Here is a 6,139-nt window from a genome sequence, read left to right on the forward strand (position 1 = left end):
TACACTCTTAAAAATGTCTTATGAAGTGTTCCGTAGTGCAGGTGTAATAGCCAGTTCATGCGTTAAAATTGCATGATTTTGTCAAAGGGATTTGGGTCACTCTGCCAGCATCAGCCAATGGAACCATGCACCTCTCATACCTTGGAGTCAGACCTTCAGGGTGGTTGGGGGTTATTCAAATCTTACTGGAATGTGGCTTCCCTTTCGTGCTAACCTTTATTTTCCTGTCATCCAGTCGCAGTACAAGGGGGTAGTAATCTTACTCGGGACAAGTAGAATCTAAAAGTGAATAAATAGTTAAAATGTCCGAAGCCCCTCCTCCTTACCCATAAAAACCGGCACCTCTCCAAAGATGGCAGTTTTTTTCTTGTCCCTTTCAGGGACGGACGGTAGAATCTTCAGTTCCGGACGGACTTGCTGGTGAGGCGCACGGGTTGCTGCCTGGGGGTTCCTCTTCCTCCGATTGCTCCCCGGGTGGTGAGCAGAGAGAGGCTTTTCCTTCCGTAGCGGTTCGCGTTACGGAAGATGACTGTTTGCATCCTTTTGTATGGTGATGCGGGAGCATGCGCATTAAGGTGGACCGCACGCCCGGGTGTCGTTGCGTTCCACTGAAGATCCGATCGCGCTACTGAGCATGCGCGAATCGGATCTTCCGGAGGGCGGCATTTTTGAATGCTTTAAAAAGCGCTTTTTCCTGTCTGACTGCAGGAGCATTGCCAGTACAGGATTACCGTGTCACCAGCCCCCCCACACGGTTCAGAGGAGTTTAGGGTAAGATTTATTTATCTTTTCTCTATACTTTCTCTGCCCTCGTATAAAAAAAAAAAAAAAAAAAATTCTTGTTAACCTCTGTTTTCTTTTATCAGATGTCTAGTCCGGTTCCTATAGAAATTCCAGAGAAAGATAAAAGGCCACCGGCTTCCAGAAAAGCTACTTCTAAATCCAAGCATGTGGCTTGTTCAGAGTGTGCTACTCCTCTCCCGGATGGTTGTCGTAAGAAAATGTGTAATTCATGCTCGGCAGAACAACTTGCTACTGAAAAGTATAAGGATTTGCATTCCTTCCTGGGTTGGTTCCAGGAGAATTTGGCCCAGACCTTTGAAGCTTTTCAACTTTCTGCTGCTCATTCCCAGGAGAAAAGGAAGGAAAGTTCGCATAAACGCATGAGGTCCAGATCTTCATCTAGGTCAGACCTTTCCTCCGGTGAAATCTCTCACTCATCTTTCTACTTCAAGTGATAGTTCAGAGGATGAGGTTTTTTTCCCTCCTCAGGAGCTTCGCAAGTTTTTTAAGGAGGTTTCGCGTTTGTTACTAGAGGAGGATTCAGAGAAAGTTAAAGGTTTTCCGGTTCTACCAAAACTAACAGAACTTATGGAAAGAGAATGGAAGCACCCAGGTAAAAGAGCCTTTATTTCAAAACAGTTCAGACAACTGTTTAAACTTCAAGGGGAAGACACATGGGATGATCCCCCTAAAGTGGACTTCCAAATTGCACAGCTTTCCAAAAAGACGACCATTCCAATTGGAGGGGTGTCAGGTCTTAAAGACCCCATGGATAGAAGGGCAGAAGCTTCGTGCAGGCGCATTTTTCAGGCTGCAGGTTCGCAGTGTAAGGCTACTGTGAATATTGAATTTGTGCCTTCAGCTTCTCAGCAGATATTTTTATGTTAACCCTGAGTGTCCTTTTCTGTGTGACTCTATGTGCAATGAAAGTTTAAGAGTGGACAGGTGGTTGGCTATTTCTTGCTCCAAGTAAGTTAAAAGAAACTGACCAAATCTATTCAAGGACCACAATGAGGGGGGTCGGAAGTGATTGATCATCTCAGCTGCAAACATGGTCTTTGCCATAAACTGACCATAATAGGATGAATGGTTTTCTGTATCTTTCTGTATGTATATTTCAGGACACTTGCTACGTAGACAGATCTTAGCACGTAGCGGTCTTGTTTGTAAAGGTATATAAGACATGTGTTGTTTTCATGGAGAGGTAGTAGTCTGGCTGATGACACTCCCTCGTGTGCACGAGCAATAAAATCTGCTTATTCAACTCTTTTGGGAAGAATCTGTGTCTCAAAGTTACTGAGCATTCACACTACGGTGGCCAGCGCAGCGGTGGCCAGAGCCCAGTATATTTGGATTCACGCCTTGGGAGAATGTCTCTCCGATGACTCAGATTCTGAGATTTCCAGACTCCTTAACAGGTTAAAGCTCTCCAATAGTTTTTTGTTGGATTCATCTCACGAATCTCTTAAATTATCGGCCAGAACTATGGGATTGTCCTCAGTGGCACGAAGAGCCCTGTTGTTACGTTCCTGGACAGCGGATTTGGTGTCCAAGGCCTCTTTATGTGATTTACCCTTTGAGAGGAAAAAGCTGTTTGGAGCTCCGCTAGAAGACCTGATCAGACAGATGTCGGATACCAAACGAGCTCTCCCTCAGGATAGAAGGATCAAGTGGAATCGTAAATACCCTTATCGGAATGCCAGACCTTTCCAGTCTTCCCGCTCTCAGAATTTTCGTCGTCCCTATGGAGATAGGAAATTCCAAGAACGTCCTGGTAAGCAAGAAAAGAGGAAGTTCTGACAAAGTAGGAGGAAGATTGCTATGGTTCAGAGACGCCTGGGAGCAGACTACTCAAAATATTTGGATTCGGAAGATCATTGCGGAGGGATACAAAATCAAGTTTTTTTTCGACCTCCTTTGAGCCGCTTTCTCATGTCCTCATATCCTGCGGAAAGCAAAAATGTAGCCCTGTTTTCAGCATGCCTCACGCTGCTACAGAAAGGAGTCATAGAGAAGGTCCCAGTTCGTCACAGATTCCAGGGTGTCTACTCTCGTCTCTTTTTGGTTCCAAAGCCGGACGGCTCCTTCCGTCCGGTTTTGGATCTGAAGAGGGTCAACAGTTGTATACGCTATCAACATTTCCGCATGGAGAACCTCAAATCTGTCACTCAGATTCTGCAAAGAGGAGATTTTATGGTTACACTGGATTTAAAAGACGCCTATCTTCATGTGCCTATGGCCAACGCGTCCAGAAAGTTCCTCAGGTTCTCGGTTCGAGTAAACAAGATAATTTATCACTTTCAATTCAAAGCCCTCCCATTCGGTCTTTCGTCGGCTCCAAGAGTTTTTACCAAGATCCTGTGCCCATTGACGGCAAGCCTAAGACTCCGGGGTGTCGCTATCGTACCATACTTGGACGACTGGCTCATCAAGGCCGACTCTACAAAAAAGCTTCTGGCAGACTTGGACACCACGGTTCATTTTCTAGAACAACATGGCTGGATCATCAACAAGGAGAAATCCAATCTCCTTCCCTCCACCAGGATCCAGTTCCTGGGGTTGATGGTGGACTCAGTTTCCCAGTGCATCTTCCTCCCGCAATCAAAGATCAGGAAGATATGACAGGAAGATAATTCCTTTCTTCAAAGGAATCCTACCTGCTCTGTCAGAAGGGCTATGAGTGTCCTGGGTGTCAACCCATCTTTCCGGGGGTCTCTCGTTCCAACCCCGACATTGGATAACTCTGACCACGGATGCCTCCAGAATCGGCTGGGGGGCGCATTTAGGTTGCCTCTTCAGACAGGGAATTTGGTCTCCGGACGATTCTCATCAGTCTTCAAATTACAGGGAATTAAAGGCAGTCCTTCTAGCCCTCATGGCTTTCAGGCCCCATGTAGAGGGTCATTTTGTAAGAATCCAGTCGGACAACGCTACGACAGTGGCTTACATAAACAAGCAAGGAGGAACGCGAACACGAAAGCTTCAGATTCTGTGCTCTGTTTTAATCAAGTGGTCCCAACAACATCTGCAGGACATCTCGGCAACCCACATCAGAGGCTGCTACATTCTTATTGCGGACGACCTCAGCCGGGCAAGGTGGTCTCAGGCAGAGTGGTCCCTGACCATGCAGACCTTCTCCTTCTTGGTGGCAAGATTCGGCCTCCCAGAGATAGACTTGATGGCTACCAGAAAAAACAGGAAAGTGCCGGTTTTTGCGTCCCTCAACAGGCTGGATTCTCCTCAGGTTCTGGACGGCCTTTCAATTCAATGGAATTTCGGTTTGGCCTACATATTTCCTCCGGTAGCCTTGATCCCGAGAATTCTCCAAAAGATTTGCTCAGACAGGGCCAGGGTCTTGGCCATCATGCCTTGCTGGCCAAGTCGAAGTTGGTTTGCCCTTCTCAGACAACTTACCTTGGCATCCTGGGAACTTCCGACGTCGGAGCCTTTGTTGGACAACAGGGAGCTTCCTCCAGACCTCCTTCGGATGTTTCGGTTGACGGCCTGGCTTTTGCAAGGATGATTCTGCGGAACCAAGGTGTTGACGGTGACCTTTCTGATCTTCTGTTGAATTCTGTAAGACGCTCTACATCCAGGATATATTTTCGTGTTTGGAAGAAATTTCTTCTGTGGTGCTCTGCTCGAGGTTTGACTGTCTTCCCTCAGAATATCAGCTCTATTCTGCAGTTCTTGCAAGATGGTTTAGATTCAGGTCTCAGTGTTTCTACCTTAAAGGGTCAGGTCTCGGCACTTAACCATTTTTTTCTTTCAGACTTGGCCTCTCACCTTCTAGTAAGATGTTTCTTTAAAGCCGCGACCATTCGGCGTCCCCCGTCAAGGTCTCCTTTTCCTACCTGGGATCTTACTCTCGTCCTGCAGGCTCTTTGTTCGGCTCCTTTTGAACCATTGGAGGAAGTTTCATTGAAGATCCTTTCCCTCAAGACGATTTTTTTGGTGGCAATTACTTCAGCCAAGAGAGTGGGGGAACTTCAAGCCCTCTCGTCTTCGGCAGATTTCACTGTTTTCCATCAGGACAAGGTTGTGTTGCATTTGAAACCCTCGTTTCTTCCGAAAGTCATCTCCAGGGTGAGTATCAATCAACCATTGGTTCTTCCCTCGTTTTTTCCGTCTCCTTCCTCCCCGGAAGAATGTAAATGGCATTCCTAGGATGTTAAAAGGGCTTTGGAATATATCTCAAGCGTACTTCATCCTTCCGTACCACCGACCACCTTTTTTGTGAATTTTTTTGGTCATTCTGCTGGTAAGGCGGCTTCAAAGGCTACCATTTCTCGATGGCTTGTTGACACCATTCGTATGGCCTACCAGGCCAAGGGCGAGTTGCTTCAATGTCCCGTCAGGGCTCACTCCACTAGAGCCATGTCTGTTTCTTGGGCTGAAAAGGCTTCGGCTTCTCCTGAAGAGATCTGCAAGGCGGCTTCCTGGTCCTCGTTCAATACGTTTATACAACATTACCGGCTAGACGTCTTTTCCTCCTCTGCGGCGGATTTCGGGCGCAAGGTGCTTCGTGCTGTTGTCTCCTAGGCATTTCCCCCCCCCCTTCTCCGGGATCTTGTTACATCCCACTTGTACTGCCACTGGATGACAGGAAAAATGGAAATTTTTTACTTACCGTAAATTCCATTTTCCTTAGTCCAGTGGCAGTACAGATTTCCCTCCCTTCGTTGAGAATAAACTTTATTTTGCATCCATTTCTGTGTTTCTTGTTACTAACTGCCATCTTTGGAGAGGTGCCGGTTTTTATGGGTAAGGAGGAGGGGCTTCGGACATTTTAACTATTTATTCACTTTTAGATTCTACTTGTCCCGAGGAAGATTACTACCCACTTGTACTGCCACTGGACTAAGGAAAAAGGAATTTACGGTAAGTAAAAATTTTCCGTTTTTGTTTTAAATTCGCTCTACATCATACATTTATACTTCGGTTGTCATACTCTGGAGTGTCGTCTCTGCATTCTGCACATGTTGCGGTCTATACACACCATTTTCTTTTTTACAATTGTGTTTCTGGTATGTGGTCCTTACTTTTTTGTTTATTTTGTTTTGGGCATTGGACGCGGCTCTCCCATGTTGTATTGCCTTCTCTGGGGGTCTCCACAGTCTTCCACTGTACACTACACGATTTCACTTTAAGACTCCACTTTTTTTGCTCATCCTTTTATCCTCCCCTTAATGTCATCTCTTAAGTTATTATCCATAAATGCTAATGGCCTTAACACCCCTCACAAGAGGAGGATGTTATTCTCCGAAGCAAAAAAGGCCCACGCCCAAATTTTATGTGTGCAAGAGACCCATTTAAAACGCTCAAAGCCTGCTCACGTATACTCTAAAGATTTTCC

The sequence above is a fragment of the Spea bombifrons genome (genome assembly GCF_027358695.1).
Source record: "Spea bombifrons isolate aSpeBom1 chromosome 9 unlocalized genomic scaffold, aSpeBom1.2.pri SUPER_9_unloc_1, whole genome shotgun sequence".
Lineage (NCBI taxonomy): Eukaryota > Metazoa > Chordata > Amphibia > Anura > Pelobatidae > Spea > Spea bombifrons.